The sequence below is a fragment of the Saimiri boliviensis genome, chromosome 5 (assembly GCF_048565385.1).
Source record: "Saimiri boliviensis isolate mSaiBol1 chromosome 5, mSaiBol1.pri, whole genome shotgun sequence".
NCBI lineage: Eukaryota > Metazoa > Chordata > Mammalia > Primates > Cebidae > Saimiri > Saimiri boliviensis.
The window spans coordinates 117,901,281-117,916,317 of record NC_133453.1 but is presented as its reverse complement, the minus strand read 5'-3'; the positions used below and the strand labels follow the sequence as shown (position 1 = coordinate 117,916,317).

The 15,037-nt window shown below is 40.3% G+C and overlaps 1 long non-coding RNA gene across 4 annotated transcripts in view; it reads right to left on the bottom strand.

Moving 5' to 3' along the window:
* LOC120368099 (uncharacterized) overlaps positions 1-15,037 on the bottom strand; it is an 80,293-nt gene that overhangs the window by 34,495 nt on the left and 30,761 nt on the right. For all 4 annotated transcript variants that reach the window (XR_012517797.1, XR_012517796.1, XR_005582315.2 and 1 more), the window contains exons 4-5: positions 12,971-13,099; positions 496-583 (exon numbers count right to left, since the gene is read on the bottom strand). This is a non-coding gene — a long non-coding RNA (uncharacterized LOC120368099). The remainder of the gene's footprint in view (positions 1-495; positions 584-12,970; positions 13,100-15,037) is intronic.

Below are 15,037 nucleotides of genomic sequence, written 5' to 3'. Positions count from 1 at the left end.
TACAGAATGATTTCCAAACTTGTATCAATCAGGACTCTTTGTTTCAAGTAACAGAAACTTGATTTTAGAAACAGAAACAGAAACTTGCTTTGAATGCAGAAAGAAGGCCAAGGCATTCCAAGAAACATGAATGATAGGAAAGCCTACCACATGCTCTCTTATGTTACTTCTCTGTGTTGGCCAACTACTTGTACCGAAAGTGATGACACAGAAGGAAAGAGAATTGTAATTTTCTTACTCATCAATAAGCCAAAGGTGAGCAGTGTTGGTAGAATGTGCACATATCAAGATAGTGAGCTGAAAACAGTCAAGTAACAGAAACCTGATTCAAATTTGATTAAAAAACAAAGGGGGAGTATATTAACTCATGTATGTAACTTAGGACTCAACTGAGATGCTCAAAATCTGTACTCCTTGAGGGGTTTGTTTTTGTCTGTGTATTTCAGCTCTGCTTTATTCCATATTGGCCTCATTCTCAGGCAGTCCCTCTCTTACCTGGTGACAAGTTCAGTGCTCTGTGATGTCATGTCTCATCATCCCAGAGGAAAAGGGTGTCTCTTTCCTCACAGCTGTAGCCAGGTTCCTGCGGAGAATAAGGTTTTGTTAAGCCTGCTTGCATTCTGTGTCCTCCTCTGGGCCTGAGTGCAGAGGGTGAGAGTCCACTTCCCAGAACCATTGGGGCTGAGTAGGATTACTGAACAGGGGCACCAAAGGAAGGGTGGGTTGTGGATGGGATGGAAACGGGAAGGAGATACTACATTCATTTTGACAATCTGAGGAGGCCGAGATTCAGGACGCCAGGGCTGTCATCCTGGTTCTTTGGATTTCTTGTCTTTTGTCTATAAAATGAGAAAACTGGAATTCTAAGGCCCTCCATTCACCATCATCTTTCTTTAAGTCTATGAATAATGGACACATAAAGCAGAAGCTTTTGAAGGTGCCCCTGGGCACAGTCTAAGGGGCAGCAGAGCACAGTGGTTAGGAGTGTGAACTCTGGACACAGATCTGTCATTCTGCCTGTGTTCATCATCTCGGGGCCTGCTCAATGAATATGGTCTCACAGGGCCCCAGGCTCAGAGAACCTCACACTTACTTTAATGCTCTGTTGTCACTGTCTTGAAATTATTGATGATTTTATGTTTGAACTTATGCTTTGCAAGTGAATTCTGACGGGACATTGGAGCTTGCCCATGAGTAAAGAAGATAAGCACAATATGTTAATCAATAAGAATAATGGGGTGTCTGCTTTCCTTTGCTACCTTATTTCCTTACAGAGTACAGAACACCTTGTGAACACAGAATTCTGGTGGACCCACAATATGTGGGAGTTCAGTGAAGCTGAAAGAGTGAAAGGGGAGCATGGCATATCTGCATATCTACCACTGACTTTTTGCTTGAGCCAGAACTTGCTTTGAATGCAGAAAGAAGGCCAGGGCATTCCAAGAAACATGAATGGCAGGACAGTCTATCATATGCTCTCTTATGTTACGTCTCTGTGTTGGCCAACTACTTTTACTGAAAATGATGACATACAAGGAAACAGAATTGTAATTCCTTACTCATCAGTAAGCCAAAGATGAGCAGTGTTGGTAGAATGTACACATATCAAGTGAGGTGAAAACAGCTGACTTAGTTTTGTGAAGCATTTCTACCATTCTGGTGAGAGTGAAATATACACATGAGCTACAAAATAATGAATTATGAAATTTTGATTATTCTGCATGTGAGTTACATGCTTTTGTATTTGCATTGAAAACATATTGCACAATATAAAAATGAATGCAAAATTCATACAAGGACAGAATTGAATTTTTTATTTACTTAAAATAACATTAAATAGCAAATAAAAAAATCGTAAGAAGTTGAGAGAGAGACTGAGGAAGAAAGGAAAAAGCTTTATGTTTTAGTACCTTTTCTTTTTTTTTCTTTTTTGAGATGGAGTTTCGCTCTTGTTACCCAGGCTGGAGTGCAATGGCATGATCTCGGCTCACCGCAACCTCCACCTCCTGGGTTCAAGCAATTCTCCTGCCTTAGCCTCCCGAGTAGCTGGGACTACAGGCGTGCGCCACCATGCCCAGCTAATTTTTGTGTTTTTTGTAGAGACGGGGTTTCACCATGTTGACCAGGATGGTCTCGATCTCTTGACCTTGTGGTCCACCTGCCTCAGCCTCCCAAAGTGCTGGGATTACAGGCGTGAGCCACCGTGCCCGGCGTTTTAGTACCTTTAATGGCATTTCCCTACTTTTGGAACAAAAGGTCCCACATTTTCATTTTGCACTAAGCCCCACAAATTATTGAGCCTCCCACTGAATTAGCAATTGACTTGACTTCTTGGTGATTGTGTTTCACTATTTGTAAAGTGGGCACAACCACAGTACTGTCTCCATTACTGGATTGTTGCAAGAATAAACAGCGCTTAGGATTCATTAGTTTCTCAATAAACATGAGCTTTTATTATAAAAATGAGTTAGTATAAAACATATCTTTATGATTTGGAGTATTCAATCTTTTATTTGTTTGTTTTTGAGATGGGGCGGGGTGGGTCTCACTCCTGCTACCCAGGATGGAGTGCAATGGCATGATCATGGCTCACTGAAGCCTCGACTTTGGGGCTGAGGTGACTCTCCCACCTCAGCCTCCTGAGTAGCTGAGACTACAGGCATGCATCACCATGCCTGGCTAATTTTTTTTTTGTATTTTTAGTAGAGACCAGGCTTTCGCCACATTGCCTGGGCTAATGGATTATTAAATCTTAAATTTCCCTCGATGATGACCTTTTGTAAACCAAACTTGATAGCTAACTCCCCTCTCTTATACTTTAACTACGTTGGAATAATTTGAATTTTTCACTGTAGTTTCATTAATAGGCTCACTTAATTTACTGCTTAAATGATGCCATTGGCCTTAGTCAGCAGAATATTTTATGTAGTCAGCAGCAGAACAAATAAAGTCAAGAAAAATCTTTTAGGAGGAGGATATTGTGGATCAATCTTTTTCAATTCCAAATGAAAACCGAGGTAAGGATTAAGCTATTGTTTATGTGAAAAAGCAGGAAAGGACATTTTCTACTTCTCAACAACAGATGGCGATGTAGCTAAGCAAATAGATGACATTGTTCTCAGAGAAATTCTGTCTTCAAGTGTGAGGAAGCAAAGCTATAAACAACATATGGAAAACAATGAATATTTTAATTAGGTGTTAATAACTGAATATTGAATCCTTGTCTTCCACCTAACTCACAACAATGTTATGGCAGCTAATTAATAAGCGATTGGAAAGGAAATGATTAATTATTTACAGTAATAATTAGGGTAGCTTACATGCTTGTAATTTTAAAATGATTTTAAAAGTAGACAGATGCAAAGCAAGTTATTATTCTGTTGTTACAGGAATATTGCAGTGCCTCTTTCAGGATGATTCCTATTATCATTCTGCATTTCTGGATTTTAGTAAATAGGCACCATCACACATTTTTTTCCATCAAGTTTCATTTCAGCCATGGGCTAGAAAATCGTGTATGTGTGCTTTTTAAAGGATTTTCTGTCATACTTCTTTGAAATTATGTACATGGGATTAAACATGAAGGCCTACCCATGTCGGGGGAACTTTTTGGAAAGATGTCAACCATAGAATGAACCAAAACAAAACCCTGGACCAGAAGAATAAAGTCTCCCCCTAGAGTCCCGGTCTGTAGCGTCTGATTCTCATGTATAAAATCAAAACTAAAAAGCAAGTGTATAATCCCAAACTTCTCCTCCTCCGCCTTCTCATTCTATATTTCAAATCTCTTTGAACTGTCTCATGTCTTCAGGATATAATGAAATCCCTTGCTCTGGAAGGAAGCCATAACAGATATATTTCAAGACCTTTCCCCTTCCTTTCTGCTGGTAGCAGAGCTAATGCAGTTTACTTATTAGATGAGTCACCATGGATACTGATACACTCAAGCCAAGTCTACTCTAGTGAGGGGAATTGGAGAATTGCGGCAATTATCTCATAATTTAAATAAACAAAGCTTCCCTCGTTTTTGTTTCAGTTACCTGGATTTTTCAAGTGAATGTCTAATTTTAGTTTTGAATTATTAGATGTGGTTCTTGCCTCAACTCTCTTATTAGCTAGCAGAGATCTGGACTGCTTTGCAGTGAAGTACTCTAAGAATGTGCACCTAAGGCAAATGTATTCTGTGCTTTCTATTTTATCATCCCAAGCATTTCTCCTTGGCATTTGGAGAAACAATGGGAATAACTCAAGTCTAGGATGAAACATTTCTGGAAGGCAGACAATATTGAGATCTGGAAATGGTTGTTTGGAGAGACTAGATATTTCCAATCAGACAAAGACATTCATAATACCACGTCCTTCTGGACAATATGGACCCCAACACGTGAACCACATATTTCTTGGCTGGCTCTAGTCCAAGCTACAACCTGTACTGAAACTTCCAATTAGGAGTTTACGGCTGGTCCTGGCTACCTCTCCTAATCCTGTCTTTCTCCTCAGACCATGTACCAACCTTGGCAATGTGAATTCCCCTGTCTTAAAGCGAGGGAACATTCTAGGGGGATAGAGGAGCTTTGCAAGTGTAAGGCATGGCTGTCATTTCTGAGTCCTAAAGTATCATATTGTTGTTATTTAATACCTATATTCAATGTCTTAATTATTCAGCCCCTTTAGGCCACCATTGTTTGGCTTCAAATAGAACCTGGGTGATGGTAGTTGCGAAGCTGTGAGCCCAGAATGACTATGATCTGCATTTCTTTTCATACTGTGCATTTTTGAAGACTGACTCTCAACTTTCAGCTTTTGCCACTTCCTGTGATATGTCTTGCTCTGTGTGACTCAGCATCAAAGGCTTCTCTGGCAATCCCATCTAATTTCTTATCATTGGCCAGCAGGAGATAGCTATGTTGGCTGTTTGAAGGAGGAGCGTCTGTCTGATTGGACAGCAGGGTGTAGGTGGAAAGGCTAAATGTAGGTAGAACTGGATGTTGGCAGCTGATGGACCTGGGTTTGAATTCCATTTTTTCACTTCAGTCATGTGTATTATTTCTTACCTTCCCTGAACTTCAATTTTTATTTCTGTAAAACAGGGATAATAATACATATCTGGCAGAATAGCGATTAGAAATAACTTGTGTGAAGTCCTGGCAAGAAGCAAGAGGTGAATGCTTAATAATGGTAAGCATTGTTACAACTGCTCTTTATGCAACAGGAGCGAAGAGATTTCTATTCTATTGCTATTATGCCTTGTTCTCCTTTCTCCACCGTTACAGAACTTTACCCCTCAGTACTCATTTTCTAAAAACATATTGTGAGCCCAACACTGTAGGGAACACAAATAACATGTGCTACTGTGATTCTGTCTTTAATGAATTACACGCTTGTGAAGTAAAGACAAAATGGGTATGCATGAAACACAATAATAATAATGTCTAATATAGATTGAGAGTTTTACTCTGTGCCGTGTTTGTGTTAATGCTTTACAAATTGGGTCTCATATCAACATCACAATCATCCAGTAAACAAAACTGTTGTTGTCATCCCTATTTTGCAGAACAGAAAAACCTCAGAGAGGTTAGGAGTCCTCCCCAAGATCACACAGCTAATACTGGCAGAATCAGGACTTAAACTTGGGCCACCTGACTCTGGAGCCTGAGCCCTTAACCGCCCTGTTTAATTGTTCACATGGACAGTATAAAGTGGTACCAACAAAGGGCTATCAATTTGCAGCCACTGGACAGACCATAATAGGGTGGAATTTACCCAGAACATTTTTTTTGGAGGGAGTGTAACTTCACCTGAGTCCCACAAAGCTTTCTTTAAAAGGGAATGGCTAGCAGTAAAATATAACAGTCACAGGAAGGTGAATTAGAAGTTCCCCATGAAACCACATGTCCATCATTTTTCTGCCTGGCTTAATGCCAGGGCCTGAATCTTCTCAAGTAATTCACGGCTGGTTCAGGTGTCCCCAGAATCCAGTCATCTCATTTATCTTATATCAATCATTTGGACATCATTGTTTAAGGAATCAAGGGATTTTTGTCTTGGAAGGAATGCCAGGAGTTCTGCCATGACCTCGCAGAAGAAGGTGGGAGCTGCCCAAGGTGACACAGCTGACCCAGCTAGAAACTGAGTCTCTTGACTGCCATACTCATTCTCTTTCTGCATTGCCACATTGGGCCCCTGCCTTTGATGGCATCAGGGATGGGGCTATAAGTCTTACACATATTCTCTCAGTTCTGTTTTGAGTGCTTAGCTTATAGCTCTGTGCAATACTCATTTCCTCATTGGTACTTACCTTCTCTTTATCAAGGCAGTAAGAATTTCCCAAAAGACATTACTGGTCACTCTGCATCTCCCTCATCAAAATGCTACTCCATTGTTTTGCTGAGAATCAAACACAATATGCTGGGGGCCCCTTCTCTCCTCCTGAGAAGTTGTGCTTTCTCCCAAACTGGAAGCAAAGCATGTTCCTACTCAAAATCCTGAGTGTTTGATTAGATTTTAAACTTGGCTGTACACCCTCTTCCTGCCACCCAATATGTTATGGGTTTGGCTGGAGATTCTTTTGTTTTGAACTAATGTCTTTATTTAAAACAAAAATTCAGAGCCTGGTTCGACAAATGCATAAACAGGTATCCGATTTAGAGTGACTTCTTCGAAGAGGCAGCCTCTTGCCGGCTGTCAGTGGGTCCCTGCTGAGTTGTTTGATGCATTCACTGCATTTTATATTACTTAATGTGGCTTATGTATCTGCCAATAAATCTGAAATACAGGTCACAGAATATGTAGCTCAAGGAAATCCATAAAAGTAGTACAGAGAGGCTTCACTAACTGCATCAGATTGCCAAAAGCTGAGGTCATTTCCTCTTGCTAAAATTGTAGAGCTTCATAAATTATTTTTATCACCTCCAGAGTCAAGCAAACAGTTTTGCCCAGATGCCAAAGGGGTTTCATTGCCTTTTCTACTCTTTAAGCTGAAAACATTTTTCTCAAGTCTTCTGCAAAGTGATTGTGCTTATTCTCCCCCCACCACCTCCCCCACCAGCATTTTTAACATCCTAATGTATTGCATGTAAATCTAGAAACATAAACACAATTGCATCTGGCTAGGGTCTTCAGTGAAAGTGATGCAAACACCTGCGCCTAGAAGATGGTTCTGACCTTGGTTGAAATATTCCCCATGATTGGGAGTTGACATTGTTTCCTTGAAGACATTTTTAAGGAGATGTTAGGTATGCAGAGACAGTAAAAATGAGCAGCGAACATTCAGTGGAGAACTTTATAGAAAACACTACTGAATTAACTTACAGTACATTTGTTAAACATGAGCACCTCTAATAATGACATTTCATTTAACAATGCCCTTTGTCTTTTCAGTTCATCAGTTACCTATTTCAGTAATGAACTGCAGTCATACCATTCTGATTTTCTCCTAATGTAAAGGCTCAGCTCACTTCACCGCCAGTGAAGCATGATGCTATTATTCAGTTCCTGGCTTAGGAAAAAAGCTGTAGAATATATCACAATTCTAATTGGCTAACAAATATTAAGCCCTACAATTGTTAAGGGTACCCAGTGATTCTGTTTTAGCTTTTGATGGGAATAAGTAAAATAAAGAAAGGGGAACGGTTTGAAGGAAAAAAAAAAAAGGTTAGCATGTATACTTTATGACCAGTAACCCAAGTATCCATTGAAAAAATATGAGCACACATTATATTTAATAGCTCAAATGTTATCTTAATTCTTTATCAACAATTCATGCAGATAGCTTAATACCAAATATTTTAGTCAGGATTAACAATCTGTGAAACAGAAGGTGTAGCAAATGAGAGATGGAATTTGTTCTACCTGCAGCTGCACGAGGAAGCAAATGTGAGCTGCTAGAAGGCTGGGCCATGCACGAGACATTCTTTTTCTGCCAAGTAAATGCAGGCAGATTTGGAAAATATTATGTCTCTCACAGCCCTGATTTACACTTCCCATGGAAGGTAATGAAGCCTGGGTCCAAACGTATCCTTGTCCCTTTTGCAAAGCTTTCTCTGAATGAAAGATAGGTCCCTTCCTTGTTTTCCTTTTTCCACGTGGTGGAATTCACTAAGGCATCTCCCCCCTCTTTCTTTTGAACTCACCACAACATCTCATTAGTAAAGGCAAGATTCAGCTCGCCATAATCTTTCCCCAGCTGAGGCAAAGCTGCACAATTTACAATAGATCTTTGGAAAACTGCTTTTAACAGAGTGCTGCTGCATCTATAGATCTCTCTCAATTACCCACAGTAAATTTAGGCATTGTACAAGAGCAAATTTTACAGTCCATGAAGAGATGAAGTGAAATCTAGATGAAATTCATTGTGACAGATTCCCAGTTAGTGCTCTGATGTGTCTGTATTACAGAAGATAGACATTCTATTAGCATGGAAGCTCCCATAATGGACTGTGAATCATCTCAGGTAATAGAGATGCCAAGCAGAATGACTGAAAAGCACTATTGAATTCCATTAGAGCTCTTTGTTTTTAAATCAGTCATTTCTTGTGAATAACCAACTATACACTTCTTGACCCTATCTCCAAGTGATAATTGTGGACTAATATTACAATACATTAATCTGAGTTACCGTGCAATTAGCATTTCAGCTGCAGGCTTATTTGGGGTCTCCTAAATGCAAGCCCAGTCCTTTGGAAGCCAGAGCTTATATTTCAAATGCACGATTTCAGAAATGGGCTCTTCCATGATGCCATTTCTAGTTCTGTTTCCACATTCTGGAGTTGTTCCTTGGTCATCCTGTTTTCAGGGATTTTGTATTGTAACTTTGTGACTTCCTGCCTTTTTTAATTTAAAGATTTCTGCCTACACCAGGTCAGACATCAAGGCAAAATAATTATCACAAAGATAAGTCTATACGAAAACCATTTTAAATAAGCCAAGTCAGCAAGTCCTTTCTTCCTTTTTAAAATCTCAAATCTGTAGCTAATCTTTAGGAAAATAAAGAACATCACATTCTACTGCATAAATAGCCCCACCTAATCTATCAATCAAATATGATTGATCAGACACGGTGATTACTTGGATAATTAGTACAGGGTTTAGGTTTATGCAGTACTCTGAAGCCTTTGGGATGTCTGCATAATTACCATTTGTACAGTAAATCGAGTTATATGAATTCTGCTAGTCAATTATAAACATGAAGCACTTAGAATAGGCAACTCGAACTAGCACACATTTATTTCTTAATGCATTGCATTTGATACAAATGCAATAGCTTGTTATGAGGCAAAGCTTTATTTGGCCAAAAGCTCTGAAGTTAGCATATATACATTTAAAAAACAACCAATCTCTTCTTGTATGTAGTGTCTTCTACCTGATTTGCAAGGCAGGAGAGAGGTAATTTCGCAAGGGGACTGTGGCATTCAAAGCACAGCAACTTGAGTCGCTTCAATATTCACCCATAAATTCCCTGGGACAACTTTAAAAAGAGTCGACTTTACATCTTCTGTCTACAATCATCTATTTTCACATCAAGATGAACAACATTATCCTCATCCGCAGGAGGATGTGAGACTGGCGCCTCAACACGAGGCTTTCTACTTAATGTTGTAATGACAGGTGTAAGATTAACTTTGTTAGGTGTCTAGCCACTCATGCAAACTAAATTAAATTAATGGAACAAATTTCTCTCATAATTAAGATAAAAATTCATGTCAGCTGTAACCTTGCTGTACACTAATTATATACAAATGATTTATCATCTGCTTCGCCCAGAATATTAATCCTTACCTCATTGATAACTGCAGCCAGTGTTAAGAGATGAGAGTTGATTAACTATGACAGATTGGGCAACCACAGCCCTCAGTGCCGGCGCTACCAGTGAAACCAATAACACTCAAGTAGCTCTCTGTGTTTAAAATGCATTCCCATGGAAACAGATGCATGCTTAATGAAGGATACTGAGATTATTTTCAATAATGACTGATATTGGAACAGTGGGCAGAGCTGATCAATAACAATTAACCACTTAGTCTACTAAAGACATGGTTAGAGAAAGCAGGTTATTTACACATTAGCAGAACCTTATTCGAAGCCGAGTGCTCCATAATGTCTCTATGCTGCACCGTTTCTCTTTTTCCCTGCCTGGGAGGGGCTCCATGGTGGAGAGATGGTATTGTGCCAAGCGCCCTCCCGTCGCCTCTTAGCGCCTGCTTATGAAATGAGTGATTGATGTTGCCAGCGGTTCTTTGGATGCTCTCAAGATAGCTGCCAAATGTATCAAGGAAAGTCCAAAAGCAACTGTGACCATGAAACTAATATTGCTTTGTAGGGATTTGGTTTGGTGGAAAACTTTACTGCCAAGACGTAACTCAATTGTACAGAAATTTCTTTTGATCTTTCATCGTATGCTCTTTTATTTAATTTTAAAGAATCCAAGATGAGTCGTGTAGATATTTAAAGAAAGCTTTTGCTTTGGACTCCTGTCATACTGGCTGGAAAGGGCTTTAATAACATAAATTTAATAATAGATATGGCTTCCAAAGCTATTTAGAAATTTGCACTTTTATTTTGTATTAATTTGAATCACCCCAGGAGTCAAGATCTTGCAATGCTAATTACTAATATGGACTCCCAGAATCCCTACCCTGACAGTCAGCTTGGAGAAATCCCAACTCCCTGGGCCAAAAAGTGTTAATAAAAAGTGATTAGCTACTTAGGCCAAGGCATATTATAATAATGCATTATATTTCCCTTGAATGGGTGATGTGCATTCTCATTTCTCTGAATGAAGAAAATGGTTGAGGGAGCTGAAAATTCAGTCACTTCGACTGGCACTATTACTGAAAGAATCAAGCTTTTAAAACAGAATGCTGCTTTCTCTGCACTTCTTAGATTTTAAGAGTCAAATCTGAAAATGCAAATAAACAGAAATACACTCTTTATATTTACCAGTCTAGTTCATCTGTTTGTTCTGTTTTGTAGACCTATCTGTGAACTAATGCAGGCAGCTAATGCTGAGCCTAACGTGCTCCATATGTGTTAGAAGTTTTAAGGTGAAGACAAGAACTGGCCTCTTTCTTCCTTTAGCCCTGTCAGACGGACATTCTCCACTTAAATTATCAGCCACAGGGCATCCGTGTCTGGGACTCCACACAGATGCTAATGAATTTGGAACAACATTTAAGTGGCTGATCAAAAATGGATTCTAAACAGCCCAAATCAAGCGCAGCAAACGAGAAATAGGCTGACACATTTCTATCAGGAAGGCAACCAGAATGTCAAACTCTTGAATGATACTGGGTGATCTCAGCTTTGTTTTATCATCTCAGTAAATAAATCTAGAGATGATAAACAACCATAAATACTGTAACAAATGCTCCGTAAAAAACAAATCTTATCCCTCTCCAATCACCATCCTCCACCCCTGCCCCCACCAAAAAAAAAAAAAAAAAAAAAAAAAAAAAAACTAACCTTTTACCAAACCTCTAGGTAGAAATAGAATTACATTTAAAACAAAGGTAGTAATAATATTATATTTTATACCTACAAAGAGTAGGGTATTAGAAGAAAACAAAATGACATTCTCAGGGTACAGGCTCCTCAGCTGTTCTTATTGGGGTTATCTGTTTACCGCCTTTCTGAAAACACCATAATCTTCCCCCAGTGCTGAAGACTTGAATCCTTACTACAGCTAAAACAGCTACACCCCTCTCTACCCTGGCTGGAAATGCAGTCGAGGCAATTACCCTTTCCCTACCATCTGAACAACACAATTATTGGGAAGATAATAAGATTATCCAGGCTTTTGCTTCTTAAAATTATACTGAGGAACACAAACTAAATACTGTTTCTTCTACATTCATCTTAAAAACAAATAAGGGAAGTAAAAATGTGCCTCTAAGCTAATGAGGACCGTGAGACAGAGCCATAGATACATTTTCTCACTTGCCTAATGAGCAAAGTGACAGACAGTGAAACAGTTCACACTTGAGTAATTCTCTAGTCATCAGCAACTGCAGAGGGGCCCCTCCTGCTAGGGTTGTGGAGGGGGGTGGTAGGGAGATGTAATAAATAGACCCTGGCTCTGCTGGCCAGAATAAGTTATCACAAAGAGAGAGGTCTTAGGGCACACTCCCCAAGGAAATTTAACCAGAAAAAAGGGCCCATTGAAGGCATCTCCAGCCTTACATTCAATTAGAATTAAATTAAAACAATGGAAAAAAGAAATCACCTGCTCCTCATCAGGCCAGCTGCCTGTAGGGGTTGGGGTGGCTAGGAATCTGGAAGGCAATGACCCCTCCCTGCCAGGATCTACACAGCTTTTAAAGGGTCCTGTCTTCCCTAGACCTCGCTGTCATGGAAGCTTCATTTCTGAGGAAAATGGGGAAGGTGGGCAAAGGTTAAAGGCAGTCAAGGTGGTGAAGAAGGGGTGTGTGTGTGTGCACATGCACACGTGTGCAAGAGGTAGTTAGAAAGCACCTTTTTATTGACTACTTTCAGGGGTCTATGCAAGAGTTCACAGGGGAAGCAGATGTTGCAAACCTACCACATGTCTGGTTTGGTCGTTGGAAGGAAGGGAAGTGAAACTTGTTCCTCGACGACTATGTGCCAGGCCCTGTTTGTCCTTACTGCAACCTCACGCTGACACTGGGAGTGAGCTCTGTGCTAGTTAAGCCACTTTAAAGAGGAACAAACTGAGGTCTCAGTCTGCTAAGATATTTGCTGGAGCTCACATGGCCAGTAAATGGATGCAGAGATCCAACTTTCAGTTTGCTTGGCTCTGAAGCCCAAAGCCTATGCTCTTTCCACTCAAAATTGCCCGGAAGCCCTCACCAGGAGGCTGATAAAGGAAAACTGCTGTAAGGTCAGCCAGAGAAATGGGGGCAAACGATTCTTTTAAACCATTAAAACTTGGTGTCTCAGAAACCGATTACTTGACTAGTAGATTGAGACTTATAAATCTCTCATTTATTTTACTTACTTTATGAAGAGTGAAAAGAAACAGAGGTCCAGAGAGTCCAGGAACTCGCCAACGGCCACACAGGTAGGGGCGGCAAAACCAGATCCTCGTCAGGTTTCCTGGGTTCTTCGTGACACCACACTTGTCTGTCTGTGCAAAGGAAAGGAAAGAAAATGCTTAGGGATATCCCAAGAATGCCTTAAAGCTGATACACTGTGATAGGAAAAAACCTATCTTCTGTAGACTGTAGTTAGACTTTGTGTTGCTTACGTTTTTGTTTGTTGAAAATTATTGGTAAGGGAGCAGTTATTGAAACTCTTCCAGCTGGATTAACGCTAGGGAAAACTAGGTGTAAAACTTGCACCTTGTTTGCATTTGGTAGCAGCCCTAAACATAAGAGGTCTGGATTGGTTAAAAGGAAGAGGACAAGAAATGATGAAATGTTTGATTCCATTCAACAAAAGTTTTAAACTTATAACAATCGCTACTACTTACTGGTGCCCACTATTTGCTAAATGATAAGCATATATCATCTCTAATCATAACAACACCACAAAGTCCGGGAAGAAGGGCACTATTATTATTTCCCCCTCTCTCCCCCCACCACTTTTTATTAAAAAATTTTGATACAGGGTCTTGTTCTGCAGCCCAGGCTGGAGTACAGTGGCACAGTCATGGCTTATTGCAGCCTCAACCTCCTGGGCCCAAACAATCCTCCCACCTCAGCCTCCTGAGTAGCTGGGAGGTGCATGCCACCTTGCCCAGCTAATTTTTAATTTTCTCCTTACGTTGCCCAAGCTGTTCTTGAACGCCTGGGCTCAAGTGATCCTCCTGCCTTGGCCTTCCAAAGTGCGGGGATTACAGATGTGACCCACCACGCCTAGCCCTATTACTCCCATTTAACAAATGAGGGAGCTAAGCTAAAACATGATGTCTCTTGTCCATTATTACTAGTTTATCCCTGGGCCCGAGCAGGTTGGTATGATTCACGACCGAAGCTCAACACTGGGGTTGCCAGGATGCCAAACAGACAACATCTGCAATCTTAAGCCATTTGTTTTGAGATCACTTAATATCACACATACATATGGCTTAAAACCTGTTCAAAATATTTAGCACATTCTGTGTCTTTTTATCGTTAGTGCTTTAATTGCCACAGTATCTTCAAAATTAGAGTGAGCTGATTCTAGCACTTAGAAGAGAAGCCTGTTCAACGTGTTCCAGTGCTCCATCTTTTAGAGATTCTTTACTTTATTCAAATTACTAATCATTTAGAGCATCACTAAAAGCCTTTTTCCCTTGCTCCCCATGCATGCTTAACCTAATTAACTATAAATGAGGAAAATGCTATCCACATTAAAAGGAAATGTTAACCTATAAATTATCCCACTCTTTCTGGTGAGGCTAAGGACTCCTGTAGAAAGCTCAATCTGGAGCAGAATTTCAGTTCTTGTGCGTCCTCTGCCCTCCCTCACTAGAATGGGCCACAGAATCTCCCATTTCTGGTGGATTCCTTTGTCTGTATTTATATTTTCTCAAATTGACTCCCTTTGTGTTTGCTTACATACTCTCAGGAAACTAGAATAACCCATAAAATGCCCCCGGGAACCCACTGGGGTAGAAATCTATCAAGTGACATTCTACATTTGTCTCTCAGTGCAGAAAATTCCTATCCTCATATACTTCTCCCAGACAGATCCAGCCATAGGAAGCCAACAGTGGCTTGAGAGCCTCCGATCATAGACCCAAAATATTCTCCAGTTGGCTGACCACACCTGACTCAGCCCTGTGATGGCTTCCTTCTGAGTCACTCCATTAGGGGGTTCGACACAAATAGGGCAACTCTCTCTCTTGAAAACTCTTGTCAGAAAGAGTATCCATTAACACATTAATCTGAAAGACCAGATTAATTTATCAAATTATCCTAGATTTGACCTTTGAGAGCTGAGGGCAGGCCTCTGTCAGAACAGAGTGTGGAACAGGAACTTGGTTATGAAGCTGGACGAGAGGCTGAGAAGGTGGATCATCCTCAGAAAACGCTGTCCAGGGAAGACCGTGAGTCACTCATGGGCCAGGGGTGGAGGCCAA